The sequence below is a fragment of the Canis aureus genome, chromosome 19 (genome assembly GCF_053574225.1).
Source record: "Canis aureus isolate CA01 chromosome 19, VMU_Caureus_v.1.0, whole genome shotgun sequence".
NCBI lineage: Eukaryota > Metazoa > Chordata > Mammalia > Carnivora > Canidae > Canis > Canis aureus.
In genome coordinates, this window is record NC_135629.1 from 13,126,775 (window position 1) to 13,150,374 (window position 23,600).

At 39.2% G+C, this 23,600-nt stretch overlaps 2 long non-coding RNA genes across 22 annotated transcripts in view; one reads left to right on the forward strand and one right to left on the reverse strand.

The window, feature by feature from the left end:
* LOC144289656 (uncharacterized) overlaps positions 1–23,600 on the reverse strand; it is a 469,344-nt gene that overhangs the window by 160,433 nt on the left and 285,311 nt on the right. The window lies entirely within an intron of this gene.
* Positions 12,853–20,103, forward strand: LOC144289653 (uncharacterized). Its single transcript, XR_013357492.1, has 5 exons — positions 12,853–12,941; positions 13,045–13,123; positions 15,733–15,888; positions 16,621–16,711; positions 19,908–20,103. It is a non-coding gene; the product is annotated as an uncharacterized LOC144289653 (long non-coding RNA).

The window sequence follows — 23,600 nt, forward strand, 5'->3', positions numbered from 1 at the left end:
CCTGCCATGCCTGGGGTAGAGTTTCACCCTAGGGCTGAGACTGGATAAGGAAAGGGAGACCAGTTTTGCCAGCAGCACCTGCCCAGAAGAGAGCTTCCACAAGAAGCTAGCAAATGAGGGTGAAGTATGTCAGGGGCAAGTCCCTCCTGGGGTGAAATGGTAGCTATGGACAGGCAGCTGTAAAAGAAAGAAGCTCACCTTCTTAGCTGCACATGCCTGGAGTATAATTTATAACACATGGAGCTGAAAAGAGAGGAGAGGGAGGAGGTCATGGCTTAAATGCCACAGATATTCACTGCTCTTACCAAGATATAGTGGGTTTTTTAAGTGTTTCTCCATTTTCTATATGACCTTAGTACAATTTCCTAGGATTTTAATGTCAACCACTTAACTGCTGAAAATTATATAATTATATATTATACAAATATATTTAAATATTTATACATTTATATATTTATCATGTATACAATTTTCAGCAATTACATGTTTGTTTTATTAGGGAGAAGATCCATCCACTATGCTTTTTACATGGCCAATCCAGAAGTGAATCTGATTGAGTTTTATAAGGAAAGAAAAGTCATGGCTACCTTGAAGCCAATAGCACCTTAAAAGAGTCCTAATGTATGACTACAGACTGTCTGGATAAAGGATGCATACACTTAAAGGCAAAGTCATATTGTTGACAGTTTTTTATGTTGCTACCATATTCCACTGATCTCTCACATAAACTTGGTGCACCAGCAAAAAGAAAGGACATCACTGAAATGCAGCCTAAGAGTCAACCCAGAATTCTCTTCCGCCTTGAAAATGAAACTCCCAATACTGAACTCTAGGATTAAGCCACTTAGAATACAAGCACCTGCTAGAGGCTGCAGAGAATAAAGCAAACAAACAATTCCACTTAAATGTTTTAGACTCTGAGTCCTACAAGCCCGAAGCCTAAAAGTATAACAAATCTACTTTGAAATTTCACCATTGAAGAATCACATGTAGAAATATACCTTTCTACAGAAGCCCTTCAAGGCAGCCATAAAAGACCCATACAGAAAAAAAGTAAAAATCTTTTACAAAAAAACCTGGTAAGCAAGTAACTTTAAATGTCAGGCAGAAAATGCAAGGTTAGGCCATTTGGAAGCTTGTAATTTATTTAACATCGAAATCTCAAAATCAATTTTATGCTTTACCTCAAGTTAGAGAAGTTATCACAGCAGAGGGGCAAAATATTGGAAAACCTTCACTCTCCAAGTACCATAATTTAGCTACAGAATACCTAACTAATGGCAGGAAAACAGCAAGGAGTAGTACAAAGAATTAAAGTAATAAAGGTATGGCTGACCAAAACCCCAGGAAATGCTTCAAGAGCTACCCCTGAAAAAGCAGCCCCGGGAGCAAGGGCTGAGACAGAACTGGCAAGGTATGAACCTCCAATCTGCAGGCATTTCCACAGGAAGCCCAGAAACATGACCATCTCTTAGGAATCAGTTCTGGAGAAGTACAGTATCAGCATCATCTCAAGAAAGCAGAAAGACAAGATCTCTTTGCTCCATTTTAGGAGGAACCCCTGAGGCCATCTTGAACCAAATGTTCCTCAGCTTTAACAAGAGCTGTGGGTGTGATGGCAGGGGCTGGTGATTTGGGAATAGAACTCTAGAAGGTGATTCTGATCCTTTTCCCCACTATGAACTTCCTCCAACTGTTAGCAATTTTTTGAAGGTATATACCCAGAAGAAATATTTAAAGGTCTTAGTATCTAGCTCCTTCTCCATCTGTATCCTGAGAGCCCACCAGGCTCCCAACCCTGCAGCCACAGGGAACTGCATGCAATGTGGTTGTTGGCCCCACAACTGGCCTGGAGGTCCTTTTCCTCTTCCTTTTCATAGTTAATCTGTATTTTGTTAAGATTCTCATCTCTAGACCAGTGATTGCAAATTTTAGCATTCCTCAGGATCACCTGGTGCACTTGTTGCACTATAGATTGAGGGGCCCTACTCCCACCTAACTGAATGTGTCTTGGGTGGAACCTAAAAATTTGCATTTCTAACAAGTTTCAGGTAATGTAGTTTGTCCAGAAGGCATTTTTACAACTACAGCTCTAGATTACCAATCCGTGCAAGCACCAAATTTTGTATGCTTCGAGTCACCAGAATATACCCAAATGTCTAGCACTTAGCAGCTTCTGTAGTGCTCAGTGAATGAAAGTTAGATCAACAAAACCAACTAACATAACACTGAAGAAACTGAAGTAGAGCAAATACATTTTTTCAAAAATGGTAGCCATCCACTGGAACTATTCTGTAGATAAAAAGAGCTGTAAGCCCTAACTGGCAAATTATCAACTCACTTTTTTTAAAGATTTTATTTATTTATGAGACACACACACACACACACACACAGGCAGAGACATAGGCAGAGGGAGAAGCAGGCTCCATGCAAGGAGCCTGATGTGGGACTTGATCCCAGGACTCCAGGATCAGGCCCTGAGCCGAAGGCAGAGACTCAACTGCTAAGCCACCCAGGCATCCCTCAACTCACCTTTTTTATGGTCAATACTTGTAAACATGAATAGATACAATGCACAGTAGGAAATCCAGCAAAAAAACAAAACCGAGAAATACAGAAATGCCTAGGCTTCTGACACAATCACATCCTTTTCCCCAGAAAAGGAGTCAAAGATGCAATAATTAACCACAATAAACTTGTTATTCTATTTACTAAGAATCTTAACCTTGAACTCTCCTGGGCAGCCCCTTGGTTTTCCTTATTCTTGTTCAGCAAGTCTGTGATGATTCTCTGGTTCCCTCTAAGTCCCTGGATGAGTGAGAGTACTTGGTGTGTTCCCCAAGTGACCTCTATAATGACTCATTTTTAGCACCACTGATATATGTTTTAAAAATAGTTGTAAATCACATATCACTCTTCTGCTAAGAACCATCCAATGGCTTCTGATTTTACTCCACATAAAGCCAAAATCATTACAATAGCTCCTGAGGCCCTATGTCATCTTGCCCCAACCCCGCCCCTGCTCCTCTGCACTCAGCACTTTACTTTTGCTCAAACTCCCACCCCAGCCATGCTGGCCTCCTTGCTGCTCCTTCTTCAGGCAATTTGAACTTTGCACTTCCCTCCACTTGGAGACTGTTCCCAGATATCCATATGGCTTCCTTTCTTGCTGCCTTTGGGTCTTAACTCAAATGTTACCTCCTCAGTGAGGCCTTCCCTGACCTCATTCTAAAAATTAAAACCGTCTCCCCAATACTCTATCTCCCTTACATGCTGTATTTTTTTTCATGGCACTTGTCACCATCTACGTATTACATATTTTACTTATTCATTTACTTATTATCTATCTCCTTCCACTGTAATATAAAATGCATGAGGACAGTGATTTTTGTCTGTTTAGTTCCCTGCTACATCATTTGTGCCTAGAAAAGTTAGAAAAGATCTTGGCACACCCCAGGTGCTCTGTTGGACACACAGAAAAATACTTTTCAGAACCCCTATCAAGAGTGAGTTTGTGGGCACCTGGGTGGCTCAGTTTGGCTCAGGTTGTAATCCTTGGGTCCTGGGATAGAGCCCTGCATCGGGCTCCCCATGGGGAGCCTGCTTCTCCCTCTGCCTCTGCCTCCTCTCTCATGAATAAATAAAAATGTAAACAAACAAACAAAACAAAACAAAAAACAAAAAGGTGCATTTACTGCCCAACTGTGGGGATTGTGACTAGCTGAAGACCTCCCAGCTATCAGCTGCTTCAGCATCTTCCACTACTGTAGAGAGTTGCCTGCCCAGAGTCACATGCATCCTGAGGCCAGCCACCCACAAGCTTTGTCAGTTGGGCCCTTGCATAGCTCACTCTGACAGGCAATGTTCACTCCAGACTCCTTCTCTTTCGAGTGCCTGGAATTTGTCAGGGCGTGTATCACTCACTATTTGTCATCCCTTTCTGCCCATACCTGCATCATCTCCCTGCCATTTTTTTTTTTAATATATAAATGCTGATCTCTGATAAACATACAGACCCTGACTTTGTCTCAACATCTACTTCCAGGCACCTCCAAACTGTAACAACACAATAAATATTTGTTAAATGAGTAAAGATACCAATGAATATGCTCCTGTGTCAGGAATGGCACTGGTATTATTCCAGGAGGGAGTATGCAGCTGAGTCCCTAGGTAGAGAGGCAGTTGAACCTGTTTAATTTAACAGATCTAAAGACTGAGAAGAAGTTAACAGGGTAAGGATGGTGAGGTAAGAGAAGAACAGGGAAGCCGCATTCTCGCATAGTAGCACTTGACAGCCAATCAGGAAAATGTTTGATTCCCATGAAAACCAGGGCCCTTGGGACACCTGGGTGGCTCAGTGGTTGAGTGTCTGCCTTTGGCTCAGGGTGTGATCCTGGGGTCCTGGGATTGGCGAGCCTGCTTCTCCTTCTGCCTATGTCTCTGCCTCTCTCTGTGTCTCTCATGAACAAATAAAATCAAAGAAAAGAAAGAAAGAAAAGAAAAAAGAAAAGAAAGAAAAGAAAAGAAAAGAAAAGAAGAAAAGAAAAGAAAAGAAAAGAAAAGAAAAGAAAAGAAAAGAAAAGAAAAGAAAAGAAAAAAGAAAGAAAAGAAAAAAGAAAAACCAAGTCCCAAGTTCCTCATTCCTCTTGAAAAAGATGGACCCGGGATCCCTGGGTGGCGCAACGGTTTAGTGCCTGCCTTTGGCCCAGGGCATGATCCTGGAGACCCGGGATAGAATCCCACGTTGGGCTCCCAGTGCATGGAGCCTGCTTCTCCCTCTGCCTATGTCTCTGCCTCTCTCTCTCTCTGTGTGACTATCATAAATAAATAAAAATTAAAAAAAAAAAAAGAAAAAGAAGGACCCTGTGGTAAGCAGATTAGTACCTCCCCAAAAATGTCTATATCTGAATCCCTGGAATTCATGAATATGTTACCAAACACGGCAAAGGGATTTTGTAATGGGGAGATTATTTTAAATCATCTTGGTAGATATAATATAAACACAACAAAAGCAAGGTAGGAGGGTCAGAGAAAAAAATGGAAGATACTACACTGCTGGCTTTGAAGTTGGAGGAAGAGGCTCTATGTCACAGAAAGCAGGTGGCCTCTAGAAGCTGCAAAAGGCCAGAAAAATGGATTCTCCCCTAGAGCCTCTAGGAAGTACAGAGCCCTTAATTATAGCTCAGGAAAACTCATTTCAGACTGTTGACTTCCAGAACTGTATGATAATAAATTGTGTTGCTTTAAGTCATTAAATTAGTGGTGACTTGTTACAGCAGCAAGAAGAAACTAATACAGACCCATTCTTGACAAATATAATCACTTGATGTTCCCTCATTCCAGGGAGACAAAATATCTGTCCACTGCACCAAAGATGGACATCCTTCACCATGAATAGAGCCAATGAACATTTATGTACAAAGAAATACACATATACAAGTACACATATTCCAAGAGCTGTGGTTCTCTTACAAAGAAATAACAGGTTGAACATTTATATCCTTCTAATTGTAGTGTGTGTTTGCCTTCGTATACATAATATTGACATTTCAAGAATACCAACTTTGTGCAAGGATTATATCTGGCCCCTTAGATGTATTCTTTCATTTATTTCACTTTATTCCTGTCACGGCACTATGGAATAAATATTACTCTCTTTATCTTGCAAAGGAATACACCCATTCAGGGCAAGGAGATCAATTATGTTCAAAGCCAAGATTCAAAGAGATTGGTCTATTTCTCCTCAAGTCCATCATTATTTCTCTGAGACATTTAGGGATTCCTACTACAAGCATCTTCATACCCCTGAATTTTATATATTGTGCCATCAACCTCCTCCCATACACAACACACTCTATTCTCTCTCTCCAAATGAAATTCTATCTCCTTTATCCACTTGGCTTCCTAGTGCCTGCCCTTCATATGAGCTGTCTTTTCCACATGGAATTCTCTTCCTCCTGTCTCTGTCAGGTTACTTTTCCTTCACGTGGTGGCATAGATACTAAATCCTCCAAGATAATAATAAATCACCTCTGACTACTTAGCATTTGGTGCATTTCTGTTTAACTTCACAGCCTCAGAGTGAACCATCATAGCTGAGCCCTACTGATTCTTGCAGCAGCCATATCTCCAGGCCTGCCCTGAAAGTCATTCAGTCCCCAGCATAGTACTCACCATGCACAGGGGGACTCACCTGAGTCACAGAGCAGCCTGGAGTGTCCCAGGAATAGCTTGCTGTGAGTCTGGGCCAGGGTTCTGAATCAGCTAAAGGTTCTGAATCAGCCCTGTCTCAGAGGCTCTGAAAAGCTTTCAAGCCTGTTGCATTCTCAAATTGGATTCTATTGTCTTGTAAATCAAACCAAGTAAAAACTCTCATTTTTCCCTTAAAACAAAGCACAAATCCTAAGAGATTAGGTGCTTTTATTATGAGGTTTCATAGTATTCCTTTCTTCCCCAGTCATCTTACATCTATTTCAGGAGCTACTGCTGAACAGAATCTGTCTTCCTTTCTTTATCCTGAAGACAAAACTTTAATGTGGTTAAGGATCACTTTGATATTGTCTGCAACTGTTTGCTCAATGCATACTACAAAGCCATAAGAGAAACTTTATACTGATTATATAAATTGGGTAGGAGTGAAAATGCATCTGCTTTCAGTTGTCAGAAAAATAAATGTATTAAATTATATATAACACATGGATCTTAGAGTTTTCAACTGTTAACTAAAAGAAAAATGTTTACTTAGTGTTTCATGGTTTGGGATACTTTTAACGATAATCCCAAAGAGCCACTTCCTGGCCTGAACGCTGACTACATTACATCATTAAATGACCTCTGTATCTGTCACACTGATGTCAACTGATGATGGAGACCTGCTTGAGCTTTTCTTATTTCCTGGAGCAGAGTGATAAAGAAGTCCTTTTTAACTCTCATTGTCTTTCACCAAAGTAAGACCTTAAGGAAACAGTCTTTTCTACCCCATTTAGTTGTCATTCTGTGATCTAAAGGGATGAAGAACAAGATTCATATAAACCATTTTGTGAAAGTAGAAGGAAAAAAAAAACTCAGATTCCGGGACACAAAAAAAAATCCTGCTATTATATCAGTATAAGGTACAGTGTATCTGCTGATCAGTGCTATGGCCTTAAAGACACAAAGCTAGTTTTCAGGGGTTGGCCTTCTATAGTGATCTGCGGGGATGACTAACTAGTAGAGTAAGAACAAAATAATGACAGTGATGGTAGTAATGACAGTAATAGTCATCAAGTAAGAGACCACTTCCTATATGTCAGGAATTTATTGGGCATTGCCTGCATTATATCTACTACTACTCACTAAAGCTCAAAGAAGCAATGCTATTATTATTTCCATTTCACAGATCGGGAAACTGAACTCAGAAAAGATGGAGGAACTAACTCAAACCCAGGGATTTCTGACTCCACATCCTGTGCTCTCTACCACTGTGATAGCTCTTCCCAATGACTATAGGTTCCCCATCACTCAAATAATTTACTCCTTAGTGCACCAGTTCTTAAGTAGAAGCAGTTGCTTCCTCTTAGAGGGAAAGGACTGACTTTATGTTATTTTTAACTGTGTATGTATTGTTTTTGGCTGTGACTTTTAAAAAAAGAGAATGAAGAAGCTCAAGGAGTAATGTAAATGACAAATGAACAAGAGCTGAAATGAGTTCAGACAGATTTTAGTAACAGTCAAAATCTGTCCTCAACAATTGTGCAGAGGAACAGTCCTAGAGTAACTTGTTTTGCACCCTATTAAACAAACAAACAAAAAACCCCACAAAAAAATGGCCATTGTGGCAATGTATGAAAAATACCAGACCTAAAGTCAGAGGATCTGGGCCTAACTTCTGTCTTTTTTTTACATCTTACACAAACCTGGGAAGATTAAAACAAAACAAAACACATCTATCTCAGTGTGCTAATAATGCACATTAAAAACACCATGTGTAAAAAAGCTTAAGACAATAAAAGTGAATTGAATCTGACTTCATATTGAATCTAAGAAATTATATATGCCAAAGGAAAAAATTCTGGCCTCTATTTGTTGCATAACAATATGATTGTTGTCATCTAAAGTTTAGTTTTTGGGTTTTTTTTTTTCCTAGATGTTGGCAGGTGCTTAACAAGTCATGGAAAAATTATGTTTTCTGTATGGAGCAATGGGATTAAGATTGCTCCATATTAACTCCAGACTAACATAACACCATTGCTTTATAATCAAATGCCCACTTGTCTAGATTTAAATTTTAGTTAGTAATTGACATTTTCAAAAGTTCTGTCTTGTACCTTTGTTTCTATAAGTGTATCATAAGAATAAGTATATCCTTAGAAAATGTTTAAGATACTCATGGGGCACCTGTACCCCAATGTCCTGCAGCAATGTCCACAATAGCCAAACTATAGAATTAGCAGAGATGTTCACTGATAGATGAATGGATAAAGAAGATGTGGTCTATAGATATAGAATATATTCTATATACTCAGCCATTTGAAATACTTATTATTTACTTTGACATGGATGGAATCGAGGGTATTATGTTGAGTAAAATAAATCAACCAAAAAAGACAATTAAACGGTTTCACTGTATGGAATATGTGGAATATAAGAAACAGCATAGAAGGCTATAGGGTAAGGGATGGAAAACTGAATAGGAAGTCATCAGAGAGGGAGAAAAACCGTAAGAGATCCTCAACTATAGGAAACAACGTAAGCATTGAAGGAGGGGGCATAGGTGGAAGGATGGGGTAATTGGGTAATTACCATTAAGGAGAGCACATGATGTGATGAGCACTAGATGTTATATGCAACTGATAAATCATTGAACACTACATCTGAAACTAAATATGTACTTCATGCTAGTTGGCTGAATTTAAATTAAAAATATTTTAAGCTAATTTTAAGAATAATTTAACATGGGCAGGTAATCAATCCCTCTTCATCCCCATGATAAACTGTTTTTTTGCCAGTAAAATATGTGGTATTTCCTTTTAATACATAGCTAGCCCATTAACATTAGTGTTTCTTTGTGTCATCTAAATCCTTAATCAGATAGAAAAACCTTTTCAATGAAGAAAAATGTACTGTGCATCTAATACATACAAGATTCCTCTCCAGGTATGTGGTGGTAGAGAGACAATAGGATAATTCACAAGAGGCTTGTTGGAATTATGAGACAGTATAGCAAAACCCACTCTAACAGATCCAGAGCACAACTGAGTGAAAAGTTCCTTGTAGGATATGGCACTTTGTGTGAACAATGGTCCCTGGGGCCAGGAGACATGTTCATCTGGTAAGAGGCTACATATCCACAAGAAATGTTAAAAATGGCTGTTCATGCCCCTTCAAACAACCCCCCAAAACAGTAATAACTACTGTATAGCCAGATGGCCCTGAGAGAGAACAGATGTCCATCACCAATAAAATCTGTGAGCATTCTGCATGGGATTGTCTCACTTCAGAGGAACCCAATTAGCCACAGGTGAACTGACAAGTAAATAAGTTTAAAAGATCAGAAACAGAGACTTCTGTGGCCAAAACAGAGACTTTTTAAGTCATCAGGCACATTTCAGGGAATATGACTGACAGTCTGACAAACTGAATGCTGCAAGTCACCTGGTTAATTAGTCTTTGTTATTATTTTTAAAAATTTATTTTGGATTAACATTTTGCTGTGTCTTTAAGCTTAGGCTAAAAGAACTTACAAGATCAAGTATGTGGATAAAGAGTACAGTGTAGTATTTAATGGGTATACCACTAAAGAAAGGTGTTTTTCTATATGTAATATATTATAATTCACGAAAAATATTAAAATTTCATCAATAAAGATCTCTGAGACATGCTTTTACTGTATCTAGGTTACTTCCAGATGTCTTTTGCCTGTAATAAGCAGCGGTGGTTTCTCAGCTCTTCTACTTTCTGGAAAATTATATTTCCCTTAAGGCACTAATTCATTCTGATTCCCCAAGTTGGCTCCAATATGATGTAATCTTATTCTTTTCCATGAAGCCAGTTCATTAAGTTAAAACTAAATGTCATTTTGTTGTCTTTGTTCTACTCTTTAAATAAATAAACTCATAAAATGGAAAATAAAGTCTTTTGTCTGCCATGTGCCCCCCAAATGTGGTCATCTTAAAAATGGTAAGACATTACACAATGTAAAGTAGCCAATGAGTAAATGATGCTTGCAAACAGTGCTCTAAGGTTTCATAACTATGCAGCCCACTGACCCAGATAAATAACAGCCATTTGGATTCTGCTCCAAGAATTTGTTTTCTTCACTTTCTCTCCAAGGGAGAAAACGCCTGTGAATAAGAGAAACAATCACAACCTTCAGCAAAAACTACCTGAAAATGTAGACTTCAAAGATGAAGAAAGAATAAAGAGCACCAACAACAGGGAAGAGAGAGGAAGGCCTTGTAATGACAGCTGAGAATTGAATTCCCTAAGAAATTATCCAGTTAAGTCAAGATTTGTGATTCAATGTTATCATTATCAACCACTATTCCCTTGGAGACCTCAGGGATTTGCCAAGGTACAGGTTGAGTGTTCTGTCTGCCCCCAAAGTAAGTACTTCTTTTCATCCTTGACAGATACACAATAGTCTTACTTGGAAAACACTTCTCAAGGAAGCAAGCACTCTCCTCAGAGAATATCCCTTGGGCAGGAAGGATATGTCCTTACTAAATACTTATTTAAATAGTTTCCAAGGTTCATTTAAGTACTATAAATGATGGGAAGGGCCAGCCTCAAATCAAAAGCCATACATATCCACAAATATATTAATTAGGGAAAAAAAAAACAGAAGAGTGCCACTAAGACACAGGAGACACAGGTGTATGAGAACAATGTATCTCATTGAGTAATTTGAAAAACACAGCAGGAGAGTTAGGGAGAGCAACGATCAAAGAAGTACATCAGGGTGGGCCATCTAATAAGGAATAAGGGCCTCTTTTACTCCACAGTGAGCTCTCCTTTGGAACCCAGACTCCCAAGTTAAACAATTGGAACATATCTCTATCTGGGTATCTTTATTCATATAGTGTATGTTGCTAAGGAACACTGAATATGGCTAAAGATAAAAAATGTCATTTGAGCATTACAGTAAGCTTGTATAGTGAGGTCCTACCAACCCATTTCTATCAATGCACCTGGTGACCTAGCAGTGGTGTGATCCATAAATGTAGGAATGCTTGTTCTTCATTCATTGTGTCATAAAATGAAAGGGTCTGCTGTCATTAAGGGCATCCTCAATCACAGACCCCACCTTCATCAAAACTCAAATACATATTAAATGTCAGGGACCTTTTGCCATCCCTGTAACCTGCCACAATGTTAATGAGCTCACTTAGAAATAGCCTGATACAGAAAAAGGAAGGAAGGAAAGGGGGGAAGGGGGGAGGGAGGGAAAAAGAAAGAAAGGGAAAAAGTAAAAGAAATAGCCTGGAACAAGTTCATATGAAAACTCAGCAAAATTCAGTAAATATTCACTTGGAAAATGAAATAAATTAGAAAATAACAGCATTTGGAGAGATTGAAAGAGTACAAATCATTGAGAATCTTTAAAGCTATACAAAGGATTTTATTCTTTATCTTAAATCAGTGAGAAGCTATTGAAAGGTTTAAAGCAGAGTGGTAACATGATCCACTTTGCTAACTTCAAAGATGACTCTAGTTGAATGAAAATAATGCATTACAGTCAGTCACAGGCCTCATATGTGTGGTATCATCTTCTCTCCATTTTGAAGCTCATATCAAAAAATGATTCCTGTACTTTTTTTCTAGGGGCCTTACAGCTTTGGAAGTTCCATGAGGGTAAGAACTCAAGTCTTCACACTTTTTCTTAACCTCCTCAATGACCATGTAAATGAATGCAACTTGATTAATGAACAAATGTGCTGTTTACTTGTAAATTCTCAAAAAGGGATGAGAAGGGGGGAATTGTTTTCCCATATTGGAACAAGATCCATTATGCAGTATATGCATATTGCCATAGCCTCATCCTTATGAAACAATTTTTCATGTTGAAGTAAGTCGGTGCCCATGTCTGGACTTCACGTTCTCTCTGTGAATATCTACCTTGATGACAATCCTCCCCGTGGTCTTTTCTCCTCTCCTGCTGACATAGGAAATCCTTTTTCCCACCACCTCATTAGTCCTGTGCACCCACTGACAGAGATTCTCTCCATGACCAAACTCTATGCAGGCTCCTCTGAATCTAACCAGACCCTTCCTTGGGTATGTCCCTTAAGAGTCCAGTTTTAGCAAGAATACTAAAATGACTTACCAGCATTCCCCCACTCAGTATCTGATCACCTTGATACCTAGTCATGTTTCTCATCACCCACCATCCATCAGGCAATGTCTGATCACCATGCTTGCCCTTAGCAAGAATCCCATAAGGTCACTTTAGCCAGAATTCCCTCTTCAACTGCTGTTCACTTTTAGCAATTTTCCATCCACCAACACCCCTCCTCACACAACCATGCTCCTTGGCTATAAATTCCCACTTTTCTTTGTTGTATTTGCAGTTGAGCCCAATCTCTCTTTCCTACTGCAAAACCCCATTGCAATGATCCCTACAGCTACCATGATAGTCCCTCTGAATTAAATCTGCCTTACCATTCTTTAACAAGTGTCATGAATACTTTTTTTTATTAACAACACACAAGAGGGCTTATAATATTTTCAAAGAACCAAGTCAAACTTTTCTCCTTTAAGACAAGAAAAAAAAGGTTTACATTTTCTGATAGGAAAATCAGTTTGGAAAGTGGGCATTTGGATACATTTTCCTATTATGATGTATATAAAATAAATTCTAATTAGAATCTTCAATTAAGATATTCTGGGCTCAAGATACACTCATCCAATATCCTATAACATCTTTAGCACAATCCTCCCTATTCAATGAGAGTCTCATTGTAGTAAGTAGCCAGTGAATATTTGCTGACAGTAAGAAATCTGGGAACTGCAAAGCTGTTTAGCTATCACTAATAATCTAAATATGTATTTTATTTTCATGGGTAGAGAGGAGAACTGACACTTTTCAGAAATACTTCCAACAAGATTTAAAGAGCAAACAGAAGGGTTATTGGCTTAGTGTAAGGTAACTAAAATATTCAATTAACAAAATATCTTATTTAATGTAAAAATTTTATCTATGTTTTTCTTTATCAATGAACAAGGCTTATTTTCCTATCAGGTACAAATTCCTCAGAAATACATTTTAAAACATACTATATATATAAAAATAAGGCAGAGAGTTAAAAATAATTGAGGTTATAAGAAATAAAAATGGAAGGGAAAAAAAACCACACTTGGACAAGAGAGACATCATCATGAATTCAATTCATGACCTATCAGATCAATGGCATATTAAAGATGGGGCAGCTGAAGGCTTATGTTCTCAAAAGAATCATGAGTCCAACACACTATAACACCTTACTTCGGAATTTCCCTTAACAGAAACCTTTGACAAAAATTCTTTTACATATTTTGTTTTTCCCCATGGTAACCAAAAGCTTTCCAACAAAAGTGTTACTTTCAGGAACAGATGCCTTTGGTATCTTTGGTCTCTTCATATGTTAACTGAAGATCTATCACATTGTCAATCTTCATTACCCTTTCATTTTGATAGGTGGATTTCCAAAAAAAAACAAAAAAAGGCACATGAAACACCAACCAATCCTTTCACAAAGTTTACCAATCTGGGTGAAATTTTACTGCCATTCTTCGACTATGTATTTTTTATAAAATAAAATTTTATTTAAAAAGACTTAGGGATTACTGGAAAGACAGGCCATTAGAGACATAGGATAGGTTTTGAGTTTTTTTCAACAGCTTTATTGAGATGTAATTTATATGCCACACATTTTATTCATTTATTCCTAAATGTAGTACAGTTATGAATTCTACAATGATCACCACAATCAATTTTAGAACATTTTTGTCATTCCCAAAATAAACCCTGAGCCCCCATTCCCCTCTTCTCCAGCCCCTAGCAATCACTGATCTCTGTCACTATAGATTTAACTGTTTTACAAATAGAATATTGTAATATTCCATTGTATGGATAAAACCCATTTCATTTGTCTACTCATCAACTGATGAAAATTTGATTCAGTTCTACGCTGGGGTTATTATGAATAATACTCCATGAATATTCATGTATGAGCCATGTATGAACATATATTTTCATTTCTTCTAAATATATACCAAACCGTGGAATTTGCAGGGTCAGTCATTTTGAGGAATGGACAAACTGTTTTCAAAAATGGATGAAGGGGGATCCCTGGGTGGCGCAGCGGTTTGGCGCCTGCCTTTGGCCCAGGGTGCGATCCTGGAGACCCGGGATCGAATCCCACATCGGGCTCCCGGTGCATGGAGCCTGCTTCTCCCTCTGCCTGTGTCTCTGCCTCTCTCTCTCTCTGTGACTATCATAAATAAATAAAAATTAAAAAAAAAAAGAAAAATGGATGAAGGTTCCAGTTTCCCTGTGAAGGTTTTAAATTCATGAATGCACATTCAATATTTGAAAACTTAAAATAGAGTTTTAGGCAGATAGTGAATATCTAGAAAATATAGCCTGTTTGCCTAGAAATTTTTTTTTTTTTGGAAGTTTGGACATATTTCTCCACCAAATCCTATTTTTGCTTTCCTCCTTCAAGATAAGATCTATTAAATTGCATAGTGAAGCAGTTGGCTAAAAGACAAACTGGAAAAAGAGATACCAAACAGAATTCTGTTTTTCAGACAAATATTTCTTCTGCTAAATTAGGCTCAAAACTACACCAACCTGATGCTTTGGAGTTTAGTATTTGTACATCCAGACTATGCTTTGGATAGAAGTTACGATTTTGAGATTCCACGTTTAGCATCTATATTACACCTGTTAACATCATTTATTGTTATCCAAAGAGACTTAAATTTTTACACACATATTGCAAGGTTTCTTTTTCACCTCTGTTTTCCCTCAATTTCCCTCTATCTCAGAGTTTCTGTACTGTGATGCCTTTGTTGTTACAGTACTGTTTTGAGCATATTATTCATTTTGCTTACATGAGATAGTATCTAAATTCTTCCTTACTTAAAAATATATTTCACCAGACAGGGAAAGGATGTTTTTTTGACTGTATAGAGAAGGGTTTTTCTTTAGTAAATTGCAGATGCTACTCCTTCTAATGTCCAGGGTAGCAAATGAGAATTCAATCTAAAGCTTTTTCCTTTAAAAATAACTTACTCTGTTTAGAAGATTCTATGGCTTTTTCTTTATGGTCAAAGCTGAAGAATTTGACTAGGTATGGGTCTCTTACTACCACTGCCTAGAAATTCAAGAGTCTTTCCCATCTCTGATTCAAATCCATCTTTAGCTCAAGGAAAATTCCTTATTTTATTTAGTATCCCTCCTACTGTTTTTTCTTTCTTCTTCCTCTGAAAGAATTATTACTCACTTATTAGATCTCTTGAAACTGACTTCCAAGTATCTTTTTTCTCTCATTATTTCCATGTGTTTGTATTTTCAATCTATATTTTGTGATATTTCTTTCACTTAATCATCAAGGGCACTAATTTAAGTCTCTGTAGTACCCATTGTCTCTTTCAATTAATATTTTAGTTTGAAAGCCATGATAATGAGTGTGTATATGTGAGTTTGCTATAGTGGAATCTACATAAGTGCTCTATCATTTGCTTGTTCAAATTATCTGTCTCTTCCAGGGATTATGGCAGCAGAGTTGAGGACCTTACACTCACCATGTCCCAGGAACACAGCTAGGTAACTATTAAATCATCCTAAATACCCAGGAAATTGGCCTGAAGACCGGCAGAACAAATTCCACAACTAAAGGTAGAGAAGAGGCCACATCAAAGAAGGTAGGAAGAATAGAGATGTGGTTTGGGGGAGAAATGGATCATGACCACTGCAGTGGGGAGGGAGCCAAGGTTACAGAGAAGGGAGACAGACAGATTAGCACACATGGGAGCCCACCTGGGAAAGGTAAATCCCCAAAGCATCTAGCTTGGAAAGCAGGAGGGCCCAAATTTCATGAGTTACTGCAACCAGTGGAGCTTAAAAATCTTTTAAAAAAAGGGAATCCCTGGGTGGCTCAGTGGGTTAGCGCCTGCCTTTGGCTCAGGGCGTGATCCCCGGGTCCCGGGATCGAGTTCCGCATGGGGCTCCCTGTATGGTGCCTGCTTCTCCCTCTGCCTGAGTCTCTGCCTCTGTGTGTGTGTGTGTGTGTGTGTGTGTGTGTGTGTGTGATGAATAAATAAATAAAATCTATAAAAAAGTCTTTAAAAAATAAGATTTAAATTAGAAAAAATATCTCTTACAATAGTTCTCTTTTGCAAGAAGTCATTTTTCCTCCGTGTTTTTTTTATTCTCCTTCTCTCTGCCTGCAAAGTCCAAGTGAGTGTGGTTTATTTTCTCAGAACTAGCTCTGCCCACAGGCAGGCATGTGCCAGCTCTGCCAGTCCTGGCTCAATGCAGCAGGAGCAAAACTCTGCACTCTCGTTTTCTCAGCTATGAAGTAGCAATTGCCCTGCCTCAGCGGTATAGCCATTTTAGCTATCTTTATGGTGATGCTGCTACCTTTCCACAAACAGGAATGCCAGGGAGCCTTCCCAAGAGCCATCCTGAGGATGTGGCCCCTCATTTTAAAGTTGCTACCTGCTGATCTCCAAGTCATAAATGCAGGTAATGACTCCCCTCCTTCCAAATCTAGGGCCTGAAGTCTATTTCTCACTTCAGCCCCTCCTTCTGCTAACCTGGTAGCTTCCTAACTCAGGATAGGTAAAAAAAAAAAAAAAAAAAAAAAAAAAAATAGTATTATTAACACTAACAGCAATAACTAAGATTTCTGGGACACTTAATATGTGATATTTACAATAAAGTGGAGGAGGTTTCTCACCACTAAAGGCCTATTTATCCCTCATTAGTCAGCTCAAGTGCATATAATAGACATCTTAAAGCAGGCACACATCTCTGCAAATAAAATAAGGCAAAATTGGAAGAAGTTATAAAGTTACATGAAAATATTTTAATGCCTGTTAGAAGATTTACATTAACTTCACACAGTGGAAGTACAACCAAACATACAGATTCAGAGGCTTGAGGATACATGGTCATCACATCTTAGAAAGAACCAAAGTTTTGTTATCAGAGAAACATGGCTTTGAATCCCTAATATATACTTTACTGAAATCAAATTCCTCACTAGCAAATAGGAAGCAAAATACCTTCTCCACAGGGTCTTTGTAACAATCAAATGAAAAAATATCTTCTCGGACCTGGCATGTTGTAGGTGCTCAATAAATATCAGTTCCCATTCTGCTTTCTTTCAAATTAATTTTTTAAAACAGAAGCCCTATGTGAGTAGGTTGTTTGTATGTTTGCTGTGTTCCAACAAGAGTTCCTCCACCAGAGCTCAAGCTCCCTGTTGGTGAGGAATGTTGTCTGTCTCATTCACTGCTACATTCTCAGGCACAAGAACAGTCCCTAACAGTAAGTATTTGCAGAATGTTGAACAGTCCTATCAGCTAATGTTGGTAGAGCATCTTAGTTTAAAAAGAACTTGAGTATTCACTATCTGATTTGAGCAGCACCATAGTCTCACTATGACCTACTTCAATTTATTAGAGAGGAACCCAAGGCTCAGGGAGGCACCAGTGACTTGGCCAAAAAAGGCAGACAGGGGAACAATGTCCAGTCCTCAGATTCCAACTTAGTGATCTTTGCTCTGGATAATACTACCAGATATTATCCCTTGTTGCCTTCTTGTACAATGTGAATGTGCTCCCCTACTATTTCTATATTTAAAAAAAAAAAAAAAAAAACTTATTTCAATGGGTCATGTAGGGTCTAGGAACTAAATGATGTAGGATGTCCATTGCCATCCATGAACCAGACCAGCATTCTTATTCCCTTTAGCAGTACAGAAATGGCCTCGGGCAGCTGAAAACACAAATGCTTCACTATCGTGAATTAAACTCTCCAGATCCCTTGAGAGACCAGTAGCAGCAGGGTAAGCTCAGACACAAAGAGGTTACAGGACAAGTAGCTCCAGGCCAAATTCATTCACAAACCTGGAGGAAAACTGTCAGAGATCCTTTGTAAAATGAGGAAGTGAAATGTTTTCATTTTACAGAGGAGGAAACTGGTTTCCAGAGAGGGTTAAGTCATTTGCCTGAGGTCACAAAGAACGGGAGCAGGATGAGCGAGCACAGGTTTCTAGCCTCCCAGACTACATCATCAGCACCATGAGAGCTTGATGAAGATGAAGGTGATTTGATGTTGCTGGGGCTGCCCCTGCTTCTGGCTCTGCTATCCTATAGTGAATACTTACGGTCCATCCAGCCTAGTGTGCTAAGTGCTTCACACATTTTACCTCATTAAATCTGCTACTGGCTTCATTCATTCCATTAACTTCAATTTACAACAAACTGAAAAAATAAACTGAAAAAATAAACTTGTCAGAAGTTATATAGCAAAAAAAAAAAAAAAGAAGAAGTTATATAGCTAGTGAGTGCTGAAATCAACATACTGTCCCTGTGCTAAGCAATTCAGAGAGCAAACAAAAACAAGAGTTATATGCTTCCTTCTAGAAGATAAGGCAATGAATCAACCAAACTAGTATGCTTTTTAAGATTAAGATTATTAGCTTGCTTGGTTAGACTTTCTCCAAAACCCTCACTTTACTATGATACAAATTCTACCCTTTCCCAATTACTCCCTGCCCCCACTCATAAGAACAGCCTTAAAATCACCCAGTCCCAGTGGTAAAATACCTCCAACATCTTCCCCTGATCTCTCCCCTCCCAGATGCTATGAAGTCTCCTATAGTGTGATGTTCTGTCTATGACAGTAGGTCTAATAAGCATGGCTTTGCTTGATCAGTAGGTTATTCTGGTGGGCTTTGAGGACACCAAAATAAGCAGGTGATACAAGGAGGGCTCAAAGCCAGATGGGCTACAACACAAAGCCCACACTGCTAATCATCGTGTATTACCACCCTCTTCATCAACTTCTCCTTTGTCAGAACTCTCTATGGCTGAGTTTAGAAATCTCCCAAATACCCAAGTCATACTCAAAGGCTCCTACATCTGATCACGGACAAGTCTTCTCTCACCATTATCATAGCACAGTCTTCAATGTACCTGCTTCCCCACTTGCTGCTGCCAAGAGACCATACATGTCAGAAGAACAGGAATCTAATCTTCACTCATTCCCTCATTCATTCCCCCAACATTTATTAAGTGCCTACTGCATGGCCAGGTTCTGTGCTAGGTATTTATTCAAGATTTTATTTCCATCATTTCAGTACACAGAAAGCACTCAATAATATTTTTAGATGAATGGATAGTTGAATGAATAAAGAGGTGAATGGATAGGGCTATAAAATAATCCTACTTTGTAGGAACAAGTGGAAGGCATCTGGTGTTGGACTGAGTTTTTTTTTTTTTTTTCACCTTGATAATTCTTGCAGGCTCTTGATGGAAATGAAATGGAAGGAAAAATCCACATCACTTTTTTTCTCATAACATAGAATGATAGGTAACACAACTGCACAGGAGTCAAATACCAGAAAAATGAGATTCTGTTCTACTTCTTCCCTTTGGGAATTGTTACAGCCCAATCATTTGAGAGAAGGGATTCGTGTCAGTAGCCTGATCATATCACTGAACATTTCTCCATGGTGGCCCTGAAAGTTAAATGCACTGTTTCTCTCATTCAGTGTGACAGCAGAAGCCAGTTAACAACCTTTTAGCCTTTATCCAAGTCTCCCATGTCTCACCCACCCAGACCACACCCCTCCCCAAAAAAACACAAGAAAATAAGGATGCAGAATGTTAGGTAAGCACTGAAGCTGTTTGTCTCTCTGCTTTCTCTCAAGGACTGTAACACTGATTGTGGAGAACCATGCAGTGCTCCAGAAAGAATGGTAGAGTGGAATACTCGCCAGTTACTAAAGACAACATTGCACACATATGCACAGTCCTGCCTACAATTCTTCCTTTTTTTCCTTCCCTCTTTCATGGTCATGAACAAAGAGGCAATTAAGAAAACTCTCAAGATGGAAAATGCCAAAAGTATTGTCTCTCCTCCCAGTCTCTTGGGACACAGCTTTCGGGGGTACTGAGAGCATTTGAGAAGGGGTTGGCCACATCGATAACCTCTGTCCCCAACAAATGTACATAATCATGCCACAGGTAGATGTGAAGAAGTAGCTTAAAGCAATACCGCCTCTTCCCCTAAGACCAGGAGCACAGGGCCGGAGTAACCATCCCTTGCCTTGTTCAACACGTTGCCAGGACTGAAACACGGTTACAGTTATGAGGCTAAGGTCATGGTTATATTGGGTATGAGCAGCTGACAGAGGGAGAGGAAAGCAAAGGGGAATAAATGTCAAGAAAACAAAGCAAAACAAACCAGATCAAACATAACCAACTGGAAACCAGCCCAGAATGAGAGCAGAGATTACAGAGTTTTAAAGACACAGGCTGGCTCCAGCTTCCTTTTGGGATACAGTCAGTAGAAAGAGCATTGCTCTCTCCCATATAAAAAAAAACTGGACACTTGACAAATTCCTAACTTCTTTCAAAAATTGAGAGAACTGAGGTCATACAACAACCAACTAACCCAAAATGGAAGGAAAGACAGGTGTCTGCAAGTAAAGGCAGGACAAAGTGCACTCACTGACTCAGGGAAGACATCTCTGGACGTAAGAGAATTCATCTAAAACAATTAACAAATTAGTAAAGACCTAGTACAGGTTGGCTAGAGAATAGAGAGTCCCTGGGGCAGCATATAACAGGGATTTGTACCCACTTGTAGGCTTTTCTACTAGGTCATGAGAAATCATCCCTTGAGGCTCATGCCCAAAAGGAAAGAGCAGCCCCAAGCATGGAAAGCCCTGCCCAAAACAGATGCCTTGAGACAGCCAAAGCCTTACAAGCACTGGGGAAGGACAACAAACTGTCCCTTAGACCACATCATGACTTCCTCAGACCCTAGGAATTTCTGCCTTTGTGAGACTCTTCCAATTGTGTTGGTGTAAAGATGATTATCATTCAGGCTGAATACGTTATTCTATATCCATTACTATTATATTCATTTTCTCTTATCACTTTAAATAATTAATATTAAAGCATTTGTGGGGACTCTAAAAAGTACGATGGGCTCCAGACACTGTGCTTTACTAGGACTAATGGGGAAAAGCCCTCCAGGCCTCAGTGAGAGGTAGACCTATAGCTGAGGACCAGGCAGGAGCACGGGGAGGGATATGCTAGATGCCCAGGGACACAGTACCAACTAAGACTGAGCCTTCCTGAGAACCATAGAACTCTCCATCTCTGAACATGACCAGCCTCCGGATCTAGCTACTGACAGTGGCACTAGAGCAAAAACAGGGAGAACACCCCCCCACCGCCCCACACTCCCCTCACACCCCACACCACCACACTCCCCTCACACCCCACACCACCACACTCCCCTCACACCCCACACCCCCATACCCCCACTCCCCCCCCAACCCACCCCCCCAGGAAAAGGGCAAACCGCAGGAAGGAGAACAGGTCAGTGGTTCACAGGGGGTGGGGATGGCAAACTAGTGGGGAGAGGTGTTCATTCCAAAAGAGCAGCATGACAGAGTCTTTAGGGGTAATGGAACTGTTCTTTATCTTGATTGTGGCTGTGGACACAGAATTTTATGCATTTATCAAAATGAACAAAGGAAAAAAGAGCTAAACAAACAACAATAACAACAACAAACCCACACTCAAAAACAAAGAGCAAACTGGTGGTTGCCAAAGGGGAGGCTGGTGGGGAGATGGGTGAAATAGATCAAGGGGATTAAGAGGTACAAACTTCCAGTCACAAAATAAGTAAGTCACAGAGATGAAAAGTACAGCATAGGGAGTATAATCAATAAGATTGTAATAAGACTTTTTGGGGACAGATGGTAACTACTTATCATGGTAAGGAGTCGTGCCTAAAATTGTTGAATCATTACGTTGTACACCTAACTCTGTACAATTAATTAAATACTTCAATTTTTAAAAACAGCATACACCAAAAAATGGAATTTAACTATATGCAAATAAATAAAATTTAAATAGTAATATCTAGAAATGCATTCATACTTCTTTCTTCACTCAGTATCCTAAACTCAAGATCCCAGCCCTCCAATGTTTCCTGTGCTCTCTGCCCTTCCCACACAGCTTCCCTCTCACAAAGGAAAAAATGTTAAAAGATAAATAAAAGGTCCCCAAATGCAAATTTCAATACGTATTATTACTTTAAGTGCTGTTTGTGGATGAAACAAAGCAAGTTTGGAGGGTAATACAAAACTTTTAAATACTTTGAACACATTCTTCTTGTATTGATGGTCCAAATCTCCTTGTGTTACAATTCATTTGCTGCTTGGATAAAGAAATAAAGCACAATTATTAATGTGCCTGTGCCATAAATAATTAACCTCATCATGGGAGAAAGTGTGAAAGCTGGCTTAAAAAAACACTTCCTCTAATAGTAATTGATATTTATCTCTTCTGTCTTTCTAACTATTAAAAGCTGCTCATAACACTTAGTACTGCCACTAAGAGGAAGAATACTTAATCCATCATAATTTCAGATGATTTATATATAGATTGTAAAGGGGGCAGTTCTTCCCCTTTGCCATTCATAAAACAGTAAGCTTCTAATAAATCACTCAGCAAAGATTTCCATGCAAGTGCCATTTCCTCATGCTTTAGCTTAAAGGAATAGGTCCTGGATGCCACGATTATAAATCAAATTTCCATTGATATGATTGGTCCCATGTGTTCTTCATTAACAGATTTCAGATTTGAGAAAATCTGCTATTCTCTGCTCAGTCTGTTCAGGAATACGACCCTCTGTTTACTCATAAGAAATACAACCTCCCTGGCCTTGATGGCTGTGAGGGTGGAAATGAAGTCACTTTAGTGATAATATTTTACTGGCTCTTGCCCTCACCTGCTCACAGAGGACTTCTGGTCACCTGTACTGATTCACCTTAGGGGTCTAGAGCCCTTAAAGGTTATCTCCAAAGAGTTGAGAGGCCAGACTGGCATCTACTATCACCAGAAAGCACCTACCATGTCCCCTCCCTGGCCCAGCCCTGTCCTCTGCCCTTGAACACCCTAGAAAGAATCTTATCACTACCACTGCTAGGGGGACCCACCATGAGTTACCAAAGCCAGACCAAGAGCAATGTATCCAGCTTGGGATCCCTGAGATGCCCACGTTTGAGGTATCACACAGGGTTTCCACCACCAGGGTTCCCCACCTGACTCCGAATCATACCATGTCATCCAAGTAGCTATCTGGCTTTGTTTTGTTTTTAATCAATCATTTGTCTTATTTGCTTACACAAGTTCCTCTTTTCTTTCTGTTCTTTTTTATTGTGGTAAAATACACATAATATAAACTTTGCTATCCCAACCATCTTGAAATGTACAGTTTTGTGGTATTAAATACATTCATACTAACATGCAGCCATCCCCACCACCTCTCTCCAGAGCTCATCTTGCAAAACTGAGTTTCCACATCCCTGGAACACTAAAAG